General features: G+C 41.2%; 1 protein-coding gene across 8 annotated transcripts in view; it reads right to left on the bottom strand.

Annotated features, from left to right (window-relative positions):
* The window catches only part of TRERF1 (transcriptional regulating factor 1), a 97,894-nt gene that overhangs the window by 47,096 nt on the left and 33,761 nt on the right, over positions 1-17,037 (bottom strand). For 2 of the 8 annotated variants that reach the window (XM_077175860.1, XM_077175859.1), the window contains one exon: positions 8,208-8,299. The exons of the other annotated variants lie outside the window; for them this stretch is intronic. The gene's annotated coding sequence lies outside the window, so the exon portion shown is untranslated. The remainder of the gene's footprint in view (positions 1-8,207; positions 8,300-17,037) is intronic. 8 annotated transcript variants of the gene reach the window in all.

Raw genomic sequence — 17,037 nt, 5'->3', positions numbered from 1 at the left:
TTATTCCAAACTCTAACCACCTCCCCTCACACAGAATATTATGTAGTGCTAAGAAGCTCCTCCAGTCACCAGCCATGTTTTGCACAGTAGGCATAAACAAGCTGGTTTATTGCAAACAGAAATCCATACACATGCAGAGGAGTGTTAGAGCTGCCTCATGGAAGTAGGTATGCCTGTGTATCCCAAGCTTAAACTCACCTGGGTAAGTAGCACTTTTGGGAAAGGACACCCAAAAGAAGGGAGAAGAGGCACAACTTGGTGTAGAACTGGAAAAAAGAGGGTGAAGGAAATGAATGCATACATTTTTGAAATTTTGCCCTGGTAAAATCTTGGAGGAAGAAGAATTTCAAATGACATTTCTGCAGATACAGGGATAAAAATCTCTAGAGATGTAATGTGAAAAGTTATTTAAAACAAGAACAAATTTAATTTGATAGTCAGCCTTTCAGTCAACCTATTTTCTGCACTCCAGTGAGGGCAACAGGGGAAAAATATTTAAATCTTATAAAGTAATATGGAGAAAGGCATTTTTTGTTTCAGAATGTATTATAATTAAAACCACATAGAAAATATCCTTCAAGGTTACCAACCCTCAGTGGCATCTTAGATGGTCTGCCTGACAAGCATGTATCCAATAAGCAAGTAATTCAGTGTGAACAATATAAAGACAAAAGCAAGTCAGATTCAATTTTACTTGAAGATGTGGCTTTCTAAAATACCACAGAGAAAAGAAAGGCATTCCTGCAGTGAAGAGACAGTTGGGGTTTTGCATGGCATACTTCAAGAGCAGCAACATATAGCCTTTCTTGTATCAAAAACCTTGAACCTTTTCCAAACCGTCCTTGTTCTCTGATGTTTGTTTTTTTTTACCTGATATCTCTCCTAGCTTTTCATTATATTTCTGATGGTTCTTCAGTTTCACAACATCATCCTGGAGGACTTTTTAAAAATAAACCCAGAATTTGAATCAACATACTCCTTAGTCCATGTCCAGGCCCCTTTGCTATTTTTCATACCAGTACTGCCTTACCCCAAGCAGTCCCTGAGCAGATGCAACCTCTGCTCTCCACCCAGCTTCACTACTCAGTTTGTATTCCTGTAAACATCCAGCTCAAGAGAAATAATGATTGCCATTTGAATGTAACTTCCTCTGAAGTGCCTGATGTGTCCTTCACAATCAGTTTTCTTTACCTGGTCAACAGTAATCTACCATAATCTATTGTGCAACTTTCTGAACCTAAATTTAAGAAACCTGAGAGGCCATTAAATGCACCAATCACACTGATGTGTTTTCTTGATTCAAGTTATAGACAGGAACAAAATGCCTAGAAATCCTTTAGTTCACTCTCCTGCAGAGTTTGGAAGAAACTTCCTTGCAATTTTGTAGAAAAGCACACTGCAACTTTTCTGCACAAGTAATTAGTAATTTAGAAATAACATGTACTGGAAAAATATTTTTGAACACATAAGTACATGGTAAAAGCACGATACTTCCATGGTTCCTAAAATGAAATTCAGTATTAGACAGTTTCCAGTCAGATCAGCTTACTGTGCCTCCTCCACAGTCTTACCCCCTCACACCACAGGCTTCCAGGGCACAGAGCTCACGGTGCTGTTTGGGTGTACAGATGTGCATGTGCATCCCTGCACATCTGTCTAGCATCATTTTCAAAGTGTCTCTGAGGAGGCATATTTACTTCTTCCTCAGGGGAAAGCCATGGACTGGAAAGAATAAGCTCTTGCAGTATTAAGTTATTTAATACTTCAATGGTGTTTTGGATTAAAAAAACCAAACATAAACTGAAACTTACACAAAGACCTTTTCTTGCAATGGTTTTAAGGCAGAACCAAAATTCATTTACGTCAATGAAGCCCTGAAAGTGAAATCTGCATAACTGGGTCAAAAACTGTGTCCTAGGGAGAAGAGCTGTTATTCCTTAACTCCGGAGCTTCAGAGAAACTTTAGGAAAGTTTCTTTGTAATGTTTCCTTCAACAGATGTCAAATCATCCTCAGATATTGCCATCTTACCCTAACCCAAACAGAACAGGCAAAAGGGAACCAAACCCCTGCTCACAACCACAGATGCTGGGAGATCAGTGATGTGAGTTACAAAGGCTCCCCACCACTTGCCTTTGTAGTGTCAACTTGAAAAAGATAAACTGGCATTACTGGGTAAACTTAGTTCTAGTCAAAAGCCTGGCAAACCCCACATGACAGGCAGGACAGAAACACACATTTGCAAGCCAGGGCAAAACAGCATCTGTGTTAAACACAACAGGGACTGAGGTCTCTACCTTGACAGCAGAGTAACAGCACTCGCTGGGCTGGTGGCAAAATGGAAGAAGTGTGACATTTCTTGAGGGTTCCAATATTTTTATAAGACATTTAAAACACAGAGAGATGTCATGGCTTTGAGTGATATGTATGGAACAAGGCAGGGGAGGAAAAGCTGGGGGACTTGGTGCAAAAACCAAACAGCCCTCTCCCTGCCCCAACACCCAAAAAACTCCAACCACAGTTTTCCTTCAGGTAGAAAATAATAAAGAAGGACCATTTCAAACTATTTCAAGTGACAGTAAGACAGAAAGAGTTCTCTGCATTCAAAACAAAATGCAAAGATTTAGGATGTAACAAAAACCAAGACAAAGGCTGGAGCAAGAGTGTCCTGAGGGTGGAAGAGCTACAGACTAGGTGCACACAGCTCTAATATTTCTGACAAAATAAAATTTTCCAAGCCTAGTTTCTCCAACAGATAAACACTTCCATACTTTTCTCTTTGCTGTTAATGGGTACTTTTGGCTTGTTAACCTAAGTATGGATTCAAAGAGGCTGGGAATTGCATTTGAAAATATATTTGAAAAAATCCTTTTATGCTACTAAGAAAATTGAGGTTTATTAGGGAGAGCATGCATGTAGATTTGAAAGCAGGAGAGAGACACAGAAAATGCATGAGAACAAAACAAACAGCTTTCAAAAAAAAAAAAGGTCAAGGGAGGGATGTCCTCAGCTCTAAAGCAGGATAGCAGTGTATCATATACTCCTGAATGAACTGAAAAACAGGAAGGCAACACCTTCTCTCCCCTCCTCACCAAAAATCTGAACAGCTAAAATCCCACAGATGACAAAATGTACAGTTGTTCAAAACCAGAGAAGACTGGAAAGAATTCTAGATGAACCATGCAAGGCCAGACCAAGGGGCAAATTAAATCCACTGCAGATCAATAAAAAGCAAAGTGCATTTAAATGAAAAATGTGAAGCACTCAAAACTGATTGTTGGGTTTAACAGTTCTGGAGTAACTCAATATTTGAATCAAGTGTTTAGCAAATAAAGGAAACACACTGCTAGATATACAAGGATACAACTTAGAAACATCATTTTTTTTCCATTTTCAAGACGAAAGCATTCACATGATTATCTAAAGGATAAGACGTACAAGACTGTTGTGCCACAGCATAAATCAGAAGTGTGTTCTCCATCAGAGTGCTGTGTTCAGCTCTTATCATCTGATCTCTTCTTGAGATAGCAGATGTAGTAAAAGCCTCAGAAAATGGGGACAAGAATAATTTGGAACAAAGACATATTTCTGTAGAGAAGGAAATGGAGAAGCTTGAAGCAACCACACTAATGGGAAATGAATAAACTATTGAGGATGCAAAAAAAGAGGAATTGTGGTAAAGGCAACAGTGCTCTTATACACTCTTGTCATGCAGAAGCAAAGGCATTTTTTTAACCAGCAATACATTTAGAGGTGCTAAAAGGAAACATATGTTTTTTTTAGTTGGTTTGGTTCCGTGGCAGTGCTCTGTTGATATAGTTTTATTTTGTTTATATTCAACAATATTTCGCCACAAGCTATGACGAAGATCTCCAAAAGATTCAGAGAAAGACTAGAATTTATGAAAACTAGTAATCTACTTTAGGTAGGGAAAAGATCAGAAATACCAATCTGTCCTCTGTATTTGCAGGAATTAAGATTTTTATGGTACAGGACCAAGCTGACAGAAAATACACAGCATTTCCCCTTTGGGCCTTGAACATAATCAGCTACCTTAGAACAAGGGACATGTTAAGAGTGTTGGATACAGCCTTGGCAAGCAGCAGGCAAAGAAACGCACACAGGTTGCAGAACTGGTCTATTAAGACACCCTGCAGAGTGGTATGTCCACACAGTAAGGCAGAGGAATCTGGGAGCAGGAGAACACGTAAAGCTTTGCCACAAGGCTTTCATCCGAGGAATGCTACATGCAGGGTACTCGTGTGCTCTGCTCAGAAGTGGCCCTTGCAACGTTTGGAACAAGAAACTGCTCTGATTTCTAACCACAGGAGACTGACATACTGAAGAAGCTGCTGGGCTGCTCCAGGGCAGTGCCATCACAGTGGTCTGGCACAAACCACGTCGTTCAGCCCCCATCCCTCGGCAGAGTTCGGGGAAGTACTCATACATAAGGCATTTACAACAGGAGCAAGGTATGTTTGTCCTTAGTACTACTGTGTACACTCCTCACCAACTTATTCCTGAGTGTACGAGCCCTGTGCTATGCATGACAGCATGAGATTTTATTTTTAATATCTAGAAACCACCCCAGAACTAGGTTAGCCTGGCAGGCTTGCAGCACTTCATTTACATATGAGTCAATCCTTCTGCAATACAAACATTAGTGATGCATTCCCCACTGTCCTTCTATTTATACTCACTATTTCACCTGCAGGCATCCCGAGTTAATTAAACAAATCAATCCCATTGAGATAATTGTGTCTCAAGCAAATTAACACAATTAGCCTTATAAAAAGAAAATCCAAGCACTACTATATTTCTTCATATAAATCATGTGCTTGTTCCTCCAACTCTAGGTTTGTGGCTATCTAGGAATCTGCATTAAAATGAAAAGTATGACACACCAAACTGGCTGATGTGTGAGTGTTACAGCCAACAGCCGCTCTGTTTGCATCATTCACATCTCTGAAATCTGAGATGCCCATCAGAAATAAATGTTCCTTAAGAAGAAATAAGCAAGGAAGGATCTCACTACAGTGGACACTTCACAGCTTTTGAGACAGCCTCTGCTCCAAAACAGTACATTACCTTGACATTTACAACCAGGGCAAGATATGCAGTGAGCTGGTTAATTGGATGTATCAGGGGTTTGAGGCACTCTTCTTTCTTCTCTGGTCAAAGAACAGAGCTGAAGTTCTACAAATGACATCTTGGTACCCATACTTTTTCAAAGACCTGTGCCTCCAGCCCTGAAGTGTAACAAAACTGCCATGGCAGTTGAACAGACACCATCATTTTTGGCCACCTGCTGTGTTTTCAGGGAATTTTTTCCCCTGAGGCAATCTCAGAGTAATCCAGCACACCTCAGCCTCCCCAGTCACAGCCCATCTTCTATCAAAGACCTCGATCACCTCGCAGCTGTGTGGCCAAGGCAGGGGCTGGTGTCCTTCACTACCACTCCTGGTAACAGAAGAGGCCCCAACTTTTGGCTGAAAGCTGGAGATTTCTCCAAGGTAAGGCAGGAACATTGAGCAGAACTCTGTCAGAGCCCACAAGAAAGAGCAATGAGAAGTGATGAGCAACCTCCAACTAAAAATGGAAAACTGAAGAGGTTAGTGTGCAAAACCAGGACCTTGTGAGCTGAAGCACCTAACCAAGGCCACTCTACCAAGAGGTGGTAAAACATCCTCACAGCACATTCACCATGCTCTGAACCAAGGCCTGGGATGGTTTTGCTGCCTCTTTCCGTGTGAGCCTGCAAGCAGTGAGGCTTGCTTGAATGCAGGAGACTCCTGCATTCCCAGATTTCCCAGCTGGTGAGAAGCTGCTGAGCAGAGGCAGGTGAGGCAGAAAGCAAGATGCTAACAGAGCTCCCCACTGATAACTGTGCTCTCCTGTGTCCCTGCAGATGATGCAGGGAGGCCCAGCAGCTCCTCCCCTGTGCCTCCCGTGGCTGCTAAGCAACTGCAGCAGCGCACGGGGCCAGGCAGGCACCAGAGATAACTTCTCCTTTTGAGAGGATTCAAAAGGCTTACAAGACTACATGAGCTGCAGATCTGGTCACTGGTACTGAGTTCCTGAAAGGAATTATGGGACAGAGGGAAGAGAGGGAAGAGAAGTGATGGGGGGATGAGGAGAGGACAGCAGAGGACCAGGCTCACATAGAAAGAGGGTATGCAGAAGATCATTTAATGGAAGACTCCCCATCCTTTTTGGAAGTTGAAAATACAGCATTCCTTCATTTTTTTAAGCATCCCAAAACTAAAGGATTTTTCCCTCTTGGCACATTTCTCATCCATGTGGCACTGTAACCAACAAATCACACTGGCTCAGCAGATGTGGGAAAGATGGTCATGGAGCTGCTCCATTTGCAGTCACTCCAAACATGCTTCCACATCATGTTGACCATGCACAGCCATCCTCCCACTGGCCCAGGGCCCTGCTGCACATCTGTCCTGCACAGCTCCCAGCCTTGACCCCAGGCAGCTGCCCCTTCACTGAGATAGCCCAATCCAACTGTGCACCACAGAAAACCAGGTTACTGAAATGGGCTGCTGACAAACCGGCCTTTCCCTTGTGGAAATTTTTTTTCCAACTGGGATCTTTCCACTGGCTTGGTTCACCAGAGATCTGCACAAGTCAGTTGGTCAGCACAGGCAATGCCAACTCCTTCAGCCACACACTGGTGATGAATCTCAAGTGCCCCAATGTGGCAGCACAGAAAAGCAAGGGAAAATGTTATCCCCAAAGTCATGTACTGGGCCAAACAGTTATTCATCCCACATTTCTTTTTTCACCATTCTGAACTGTACACTGCATTTAGCATTGTCATTACCCCCACAAACTACTAGCATAACCAGAAAGTAGTTCTTATTCTGAAAAAAGTAATAACTTTTCAAAATGAGTACCGTCTTACAAAATAAGTTCTCTTCAGGAAAGTTAGAAGAAGCAAACTTAATTCATGAGGTACAAAAGTCTTTCACTAACTCCATTTTACAGAACACAAAAATCAGACTGTTTACTTATAAAGGTACCTTCTAAATATAAAGTGAGCTTAACACCATATCAACTCATAAGAACCAGTACAAAGATACTTTATTACAGGACACCCTGGGAAAAGGGATAGATATCATAAAGTGTATTTAGAAAAGTAGTTCCATGACACAGGATCCACGGGCAGAGATGTCCTTTCATAAAGAATTCATTATTTACAAATATACTACAGAACATTCCATTTGCAATGAAGTACCATAAATAATTCACACATAATACGTGTCAGAAGTGAAGGCAGTGGCATTTTCTCCACCATCCTCAGGGAGCTTCCCATATAAAGTGAAACAGAGCTCTGCTGTAACATCACAAATGCAATGAGAATATTGGATTGTCATTAAAACACAAAACTTCTTTCTCCATCAAAGGCTTCTCCACCAACACAATATAGGATATATTAATATATCTTATATCTCCAGATAGTTTTCTATACAAGCATTGGTACTGTTGGGTCAAGCAAGATGTGCAATTCCTTTGCTTTTAAATTGTGCCCCCTACTCCATGGGGAGTGTCCCTTACTCCAACCCAAAGAGGCACATCCAGAGGCAGGCAGGCAACTCAACTAGCATTGACCTCCCTCTCCCTGTGAAACACATGGCAACACACTGTAAAAAGTGTGCCAGAAGTCTGACATAGAGATAGAAACCCCCCTCTGTTTGAAATTAGATTAACACAGATTTTATTTTATATGGATGAACAAAGAGTCACCAGGAAGAGAAAAATAATCTGTTGTTACTGATACGGAGTGAATCTGGAAAACCAGCCTAATGATGGAAGCTCTCTCCTGTGCAAATTGCCCTATTTCCCATAAGATCAAACAAAAATTGAATAAAACCCTTGATAGTAAGTTCATTTTCCCCTCTATTCTGCTTGTCCCATTCTTTTCTCCAGCAGGACACCTGCACCCATGCAAAACTTGACTTATCAGACTCCTTAAATCTTCCTCAAAGAAACAAACAAAAAACCCCCACACCCTCAACTATTAAATAAAAAATCCCAAAGCCCCTCAAGACTCCCTGTAATCTAGCTACAGAAGCCACTCTCCACATGGATGGGTGGGCAGGACTTAAATTTTGTTTTCTCCCTTCTGAGTCACAAATCAAAACCCAGTAGATTTGCCAAAGAAAGGAAAGAAACAGCAAACCAAGAAAACCTTACCAGCCTCCTAGAGATGACACTGGATGATGTGGAAAACAGAAGAGAGCACTGCAATCACCAGTCTGAGCTTCCACCCAAGGTGTGCCACAGACCTACAAGCAGATACATGGCTTGCTAAACATACAGCAATACTCTCCCTTGCTAAAAACACGTAGTCTAATTCCCAGGCAAGTGATTAGGAATCTGTCACGTCCAAAGGGAGCTGTTTTAGCGAATAATTTATTCTGTTTAATAATTTGTGTGCTACAAGTAGCCCAGATTCTTCTGGTTTCAACTTTCAGCTATTCAATCTCATTACACCTCCTCCTACTAAACTGAAGAGTTTTGTACTTTTTTTCCTCTATAGATATTTGCAAAATACAACTCATCCACTTCACTTGACGCAAGCATGCAAAGCTTTTTATTTAGAAAAGAAAAGTCTAACAGTAAAACAGGTTTTCCAACTGTAATCAATCTCTCAGCTTTCTGCAGGCACATAAGAATTGGACTCTGTATTGCAGTAATGATCCTGTGCCATCACACACTGGTAAAACATTATATGCTCCTAGAAGACACGCTTGGCTTTTGCATCCAAGAAACATATCCACTCTTTCAGCAGAGCTTCAAGGCCTCTGTGTTTTGTTAGCTTCTTCCCACCACCCCAGCTCCCTTCCAATGTAAACTCTCTCCTGAATGCAGCAAGCCCTACCCTCTGCAGAATGTACAGAGCTGGACTGACCTGTGCTAACATTCAGACTACTCAAATAAGCCCACACCACAAGGAAATTAACTCCCTGTGTGACAGAGGACATATTTGCTGTATCCCTGATTTTTGGTGGCATTTTCAAATTTAGAAAGAAATAGTTTTGTTCAGTGTAATTACCAGTACCAGGCTGTTACTTCTCCCTTTCCTTTCCAAGTAATCACATTGCCTCATCACCCGTTCATACTCACTACACTAATTCTCTATTTGCTGCATATATGTGGACATACATAAATGTGATGGAAGTCCCAGCATACAGTCTGTTCTTCTCTGCAGAAAAGCACTGAACAGCACTGGGTGCATATTTGATGTCCTCTCAAGCAACAGTACACAACTGTCCAGCATAGTGTTGTGTGCTGGTTCATTCTGAGCATTGGATGCAGCATTTTTAGATGTGACCTCCACTTTCCCCCCTACAAAAAAACTTAACAAGTTAAAACATACCCTGGTTAAGTCAGTGCAGGATTCCAGTTTGTTTTTCTGTTGTTTTGGTGTTTGGTTGGGTTTTTTTTTTTCTTTATGTAGTATCTAATAAAGCATCAGCAACATGAACATTAGGGTTATTGGTTTACTTAATATTATGATGTTCCATTAGACAAGGCATAATACAATTGTAGGCTGGAAATTAACTATGGAAACATGTTGATATGGTTATATGAAGTCATGAAACTTTTTCAAATGCAGAAGCACTGCTTCTACAATACAGTTTAAACAAGTTAACTTATTTCAACTGTATATGCATAATAAACTTTTGCTCTATGCTGTCATATCAGATACTCATTCTTCCAAAACAAAAATATTTGTTTTGGTTTTTTAAATACAATAAGGCATTTAATGACTATTAAAAAAACCCTGTGGTTGAACTTGACTCAGAACATAGTGCTGCTTCTGCTTTCAGCCCAAAAAAGAGAATTCCTATCATCATTATTAAGTAGCAGTAATATTTATAGACAAAAGTAGCAATTCAGTTGTACTACTTTTGCTTTTTTAGAGTAAGAGCACTTTATCTTTTAGACAAATGGCACCAGCATTGCAGTGGTGTGCTGGAAAAGCAGCAGAAAGGGGAGCACAGGCAAAAGAATCAGAACCCATCATGACAGCAGACTCAGAGGTGGTGAGGTCAGCTGATGTTACAGTGTGTATGAGAAGATTCCCTTTAAAAGAAGGATCTAGATGCCAGACCAAAGTGCTCAGTGCTGTTTTTCCTGTATGGATTTATTCCTAGGACAGGAGTATAATGTAGACCTAAAGGTGTTCTCCCAGGCTAAACTTTAATAGGGCTTTAACTTTTTAACAAAGGTCAAAGAAATTTCAACACAACTCCTCAGGTTACTGTTGCCTAAGTAAAACCTATGCAAACCTTTGATGAACCCTAGCCCAACAGCAGAATTAATTACCAGAATTAATTACTAGCCACAAAGCCTTCCCTGGGATATTAGAACATATCTACCACAGCTCATTTAAAAATGAAATGTTTCATTTGCCATACCTAACAAAGGATGGCCAACTTGTCCATCAGGAGAACACACCCTGACCATCACACAGCCGTTCCTAAATAATCAAGCTGAGGCCTCACTTCTCTGAATAAGTGGGTTTGGGGCTTTTTTAAGTGTTTTGGCCTCCATCACAAAGTTAAAGCTATTTCCTCATTTCTGAGCATGCCAGTATCCAAGCAAGGGAGAGGCAGAACTTTCACTTCTCACCTGCTCACAGAAAGGTCACACCTCACTGTTAACAACCCAACTGGAACACAGCAACAGGCTCCAGCCATCTGAGACAATGGGAATCCTTCCCATTCTCTGTGAGCTGGTTTCAAGCAAACCACACCATTTTTGTAAGCCCACATCAAGCCTGTGGCCGAGGAGAACTGGAGCATGGGCAGGACAGAGACACCCTGAAGCCAGGGACAGGGCTGCAATGATCCCCCCACTATGGAGAGTCCCTTCATCTCAGTGACACCAAGCAGCATGGATAAAGGCATTGCTGTAATTCTGGAATAAATTCTTCCCTGTGAGGGTTGTGAGGCACTGGCACAGGTTGCCCAGAGAAGCTGGGGATGTCCCATCCCTGGAAGTGTTCAAGGCCAGGTTGGATGGAGCACTGAGCAGCCTGGTCTAGTGGGAGGTGTCCACGCCCATGGCAGGGAGGTTGCAATGAGATGATCCCTAAGGTCCAACCCAAAACATTCTGTGATTCCATGAAAGCACAATCATTCTGTGGATATGCAGGTTAAAATGCTGCCAATTGTTATTCTGCAGGCAGGTTGGACACTGGCCTTTTTTCAGCTTTTGAACCATTATCCCAACACCAAAGTAGGCTGAAAGACTACTTCTTGCAACTTCATATTTCTACCACAGGCTCCAGCCAGTCACTTTTCTTTTGTGGCTGCATGTATTTCCTATTTAAGAAAAGGACTACAGCAGTTCCTGGTTTGCCACATCTTCAAAGAGAGAGTTTGCGCAGCAGCTTCCTCTGCCCTGCATTACTCCGCACTGGTGAACACCCTCTTCCCTCCCAGCCTGCTCAGAAATATGCTCAGCCACCTACAAAGCCAATTGGCAGACACAAGGTAACAAAATGAAGGATTTCCAAGCCACATCCATGATGACAGCCCAAAGGACTTTTTGCTCCAAACCTAGGTTTCAATCCTCCCTTCTCCATCTGCACTTTCTATCTCTTTCAAAATAATGAGCAAACATTTCTCCAGCTTCACAAATCTGGCACATTTCACCTTCCTTGTCATTTAAGAGATACTATTAATACCAAATAGTTTGTGTGTAAGAACACTGTGCACTTTTGTAGAGCTTTATTCAAAGCATCCTCTGATCTTCCACTGAAAGGAGTAATTTAGTACTTTCACAGTACTTCTGAGGCTTGTATTATAAATTGTCTCACACAGGTGGAAACTCAGAGGCTAAAGTGACTTGCTGTTGGGCTAACCACCAGAAATCCTCATGTCCTGCCTCCCCAAAATCTGTATTTCAGCATTTCTGGCCAACCCTTGATCCAGTGCTTCCTGCCCTGCATCCAACTTCAGATGTCATCGTCCCTTTCTCTACTGCCACACCTATGTAGGTGTCTGGCAGAGCTTCCCAGACATTTTCTTCCCCGAAAGATTTCCCCAAATTAAGTAATTAAATGATTAAGGAAAAAGTTCATCACCTGCTATGAAAACTGCTTATACAAACCACATTCCTACCTACAGCAATCTGTATACTTGTGTTTCTATGTCCCAGCTATAATGCCTGAACATGAAAAGCTCATGTTAACCCCTTCCAAATGAAAAAAATACTCTCAGGACCTGGTCTTTAAAGATTATTTCTCTGGATCAGCAAGAGACTGCTAGTAAATATCAGGTATCAATTTGTTTCAAACAGGAGAAAAGTAACACAGAAGGCCTATCTCTCACCTTCAACTATTCCTGAGGTGCTATTCTACAATTAAATAAAAGTGTGTTTCTTTAATAAGAAGAAAATATACCCATATATGAAAGAGGACAAGCAATCAGAAAAAGAGTAACACTTTAGTATTACATCAGCAGCTAAAAACATAAGGAAATAATTTAAAATTTAATCATTGGAGACACCAAAGCCATGCATGGAAAAAAGGCAGCCTATGCAATGTGAATTGGTCTTGCATGACAGACAGCACAGGATCTCCAAATTGTATGTGACTCACTAGTCCCTAAAGAGTATTGCTTGCTTTGATTCTTGCACCAGGATCCATCAACATCTGGCCATACAGTCATCTTCCTTGTTTTAATAAAAGCACTTAAATAATGTAAGAGAATAGCTTGTATTAACCACTTCACCTATTATTAACACACCTATTAAGTGTGTTAATAATAAGCTTGTATTAACACACTTCACTTCACTGTTCAGCAAACCAATGGCTTTGCTGAACAGTGGCCATTGCTACTTTCACTCAAACCTCATGTAATACCAGGTCTCACCAGAAACCAATGTCAGAATTCCAGACCATCCATCCTCCAGATGATCCTCAACTACTGATCCTGCTGAAGGCTGCATTAAACAAGAGTTTTCACCTCCTTTTGTGTGTCAAGTAATCAGAGCTACAAATAATTTCAAGACTCACTCTTCATCAGAGTTATTCAGAGCATGCCATCTTATTCCTTTCATTCCCTCACACCACATCTGAAAACTGGAGAAGCAAGAACACACCCTCATCTGGCTCTGACCCTAAATCAGAATTGAGGAACAACAGCTGCTCCCTGAGTCAGTGACACATGGAGCACACATTTAACAATTGCTAGAGATCACGCAGACATCCCTGGAGAGTTCTCTAACAATCTCTCTTGGTAGAAATGCCAAGTTTTCTAGGCAGCACGGGCCATCCAAAAGATCATAAAAGGAAAAAGTTACACAGCAAGCTGCAGAGGTATATCCCAGGCATGTTTTTCAATCAGTAAAAGCTTGTTGAATATCCTACAAAAAAAGCTCTACTTCCACTGAGCTTTGTTAGTGGGATTGATGGTGTAACTATTTCAACTTCAGAGAATACTTTGAATGAAGACTTCATCATCTACCTCTCTTAAGGCTACTAAAGGGGATGATGTTTTAAGCTGCAAGTCAGGAGAAAAAAGCAGAGAGAAAAATGACAGAGATAATTTGTTCTTCCAAGTTGTCTACTCAAGAACTCCAGAGGAAGTTTAAGTGGTACACAGTCAGGTCTACTCATTTCCCTGTCTTTTAACAGCACAGACAGCTAAGGGCCAGAGTGTGCACACTTCTCCTTGGCAGAAGAAATAGCATGCCATCATTAGAATAACACCCAGCAATGCACAGGATCAAAGTGACAACACTAGCATATATTAGAGGTGAAATTCATCTGAGCCTGTAACAGACAGAGCAGACAGAGCATTCCCTGACCAGCAGAAGATGGCTTTGGTACCATCACTCAAATCCCCACAGCTTCCCACACTGCCCCAAGGCCACTGAGTCACTCCACAGCGAGATGCCCAAAATGAGGCTGTGTACAACATCTCTATGGAAGTAAATGTCTTGACCTTTTTAATCTCCATGAGGTGTGTTCAAATACTACAGTCACAGGCAACTGTTGAAATAAATCATGAAAGCAGTATACTGTTAAGGCTCACCATTTGAAAGCAAAAGGCCAATAAAGTACAAAAGCAATGAGCCTACTTTCCTCCTGATAAAATGGAGGAGGAAAAACAGACCCAACCCTGCTGGCACACATTGCAGTCAAATTCCTTTTGACAATTTATGAACCTTTTTTCTTCCTCTTGTTTAACAAAATTACTTCAGCAGTATAAAAGTTGGCAGCATAGCTATCTCAGAAGAAAGTTGCTCCATTCCTTATTGGTAAGCAGTGCACACACACACACAAAACCCCACACCCACAGGAAATTGAGAGCTATTCATTTAGTTTTAGCCAAGTCTTTGTGAGACTGTACCTTTTGACTATTAGCTGATGGTAAACGTGCAACTGTCTGGTACTTAATCTCATATAAAAACTAGACAAAAAACCCTATCAATATTAAATTTAACCTTCAAAAAAGAACACAAGTGGTATGAATGCAATTGTCTGGAAAAATGCTACTTAGCAAAAACAAAACAACTACTCCCCCACATACATGCAATATTTAAAAGAAAGAATTCAAAGCTGTAATTATGTTCACACAAACCTAAACTGCACAGTACAAGAAGTTCAATGATACAAAATCCTGTGTTATTTGTAATGACACCATGTACCTCTTCTTGTATTTTTTCTTGGTATTTTGGGGGCCTGATGGGATGCTGTCCATTGCCATTACCAGGGATCAGAAGGAAAATATAAAACCAATTCTTATCATCTGTACAGAACATGAAACCTGGAGCAGTGGGAAGCTAAACACTAGTAAGGTTACTTTGTGGTAAAGTATACTTTTAGCTAGATATAGTTTGTCAGAGCAGCAGCTGGTTTTAATACAGCCATGACACAAAATGACAAACTTCTAGGAATTAAAAAAAAATAATTAAGAACTTCGAGAGATACCCTTGGGGAACTGCATTTGGGAAGGCAGCAATCCTGTAAAAAATGACTGGGGGTTACAGCAGACACCATCTAGACACTAAATTTCCTGCACAAATCTGCAGCTAAGCGAAGAAGCGTAACCTCTGGATGGAGAAAAGCATTATTTTGTATAAGGCAAGGCAGGGAGGGAGAGTGTTATCTAAAAAACAGTAACAACAAGGGCAACATGCATTTCTGGTCTATTCACTTTGGAAAAGAAAATACCACAAGAACAGTGAAAGATTCAGAGAATACATCTGAATACATAAAGAGTTTAAACAGTCTGCATATTTGGCTTATCCAAGAGGATAATGGTTATCAGTGACTTACCAACAAAAAGGCTAAATGTCTCTACCAAAATTTACTCAGAAGATAAAGAACACATTAGCCAAAGCTAGGCCCCCAAAAGATGCTTCTGGTCAGATGAAATGGTTTTGAAGAATTCAGAATTAATCTTCTCTGCCTGACTGTACATAATTACAGTTGATTGATATGATGCGTAGTATGCTCAGAAACTCATTGACAGCAAGCTTGCTAAATGCAGTTTCTCCAAGAAGCACTTTCTATCTTACCCAGCTGACTAAAATCTTGTGCAATTCCTTTTTTACATCTTTCCCACTGCAGCAGTGCTATCCATTCACAAGCACAGACCTCTGCATTCAGTTAATTCTAACAAGCATGGCTCCTGGAGCACAACTCTTCAGAAGCACCTGCTGCTCCCTACACACCCTTAGAATATTCAAATCAAGGTTCATTTCTCTTCAAAGTGCTCCAAGGCCTTAGTTCAGGGTATTCAAGGCTTTTGCCAGAGCTCCAGGACAGACAGCAATCTACTGTTCTGCTGCTCTACCTGACGTTAATTGGTGCTGGAGATTCAAATTTTTGTGTGGATAAATGAGGCACGTGAAGTGATTTCCAAGTATGGAAATGGCAGGTTTGAGAAACAAAGTTGATGATATCCATCTGTGTCTCTCTCCACTTTTTAACTGATAGCAACTTGTATTTAACAAAAGCAGTATGCATTATACTACATCCAGGTACTATATTACATCTCTCCATGAATAAAGAGAAACAAAAATGGGACAGGCCTCCTACTGTCATTTACAGTCAGGAAAGGACATCTCTGTAGGGTAACACCAGAAGTTATGGACTCACTAAAAAATCACTGAGTGAGAGTTCATGATCCGCTCTAGCAGGACAGAATGAACAGACACCAGATGCTCATTTTGGGGACAGAAGCCTTTGAATGTACTTCAAAGACTTTGTTTTCTAGAACTAAAGCCCATTCCTTGGGCTTTATGAAGTCCACAAATCACCGGAGCCCTGGCTACTGTCTGAGCACCAGCAGGGCCACCAGAGAGTAAACAGAGTCCCACCCTGTGTGCTTGGCTGCCTGAGCTGCAGCAGGCACCCAGCAGGAGCACTGGGAGCTGCCTGCTCCTTACACCCCAATGTGTGGAACAGGGAGAACTCTCAGCCCCTTCAACACAACCTCTCTTCCACCTGGAGCAGAAGTTACCACCTGCAGCTGGAGGTCACTCATGAACCCAGACAACACATTTTTTTTCTGGAAGATTAACAGCAAACTAGCTTTTGGTGTTCTCTGAGCTCTGTCTGGGTACTTTAACTAAGACTTTCATTTAAATGTCTAGGGGATGGTTAAGTTAAATTTAATTTCATATGTGAATTTTGCAATTCTTCACCCAGCCACTCCCCCAAATATAATTTTTAGATTTGTTTATTTTATATAATTTTTAAAAGCCAGCAAGTTACTAGCACGTCTGAAGTTGGCAGCCAACTCTGAGCTTGGAAACTGCACAACCTTCACACGGAATGGGTTTCAGAAAAAAAAGCAGAACATTTCTGTATCTCACTACACCAGTAGCAAACCCTTAACCTCACTGCTAGGAGCCTCAACTGAAATTTTCCTTTTAACTCTATCTGGCACCCTGTCTTTAATTCAGGAAAGGTTTGATATGAATAATAGACAGTCAAAAGAGAGATGCAGAGATAAAGGAAAAGAGGAAGAGGGGGGCCAAGATTCAAAAGACTGGT

The sequence above is a fragment of the Agelaius phoeniceus genome, chromosome 3 (genome assembly GCF_051311805.1).
Source record: "Agelaius phoeniceus isolate bAgePho1 chromosome 3, bAgePho1.hap1, whole genome shotgun sequence".
NCBI lineage: Eukaryota > Metazoa > Chordata > Aves > Passeriformes > Icteridae > Agelaius > Agelaius phoeniceus.
Note: the sequence above shows the minus strand (reverse complement) of the source record. Positions and strands in the feature narration are given on the sequence as shown.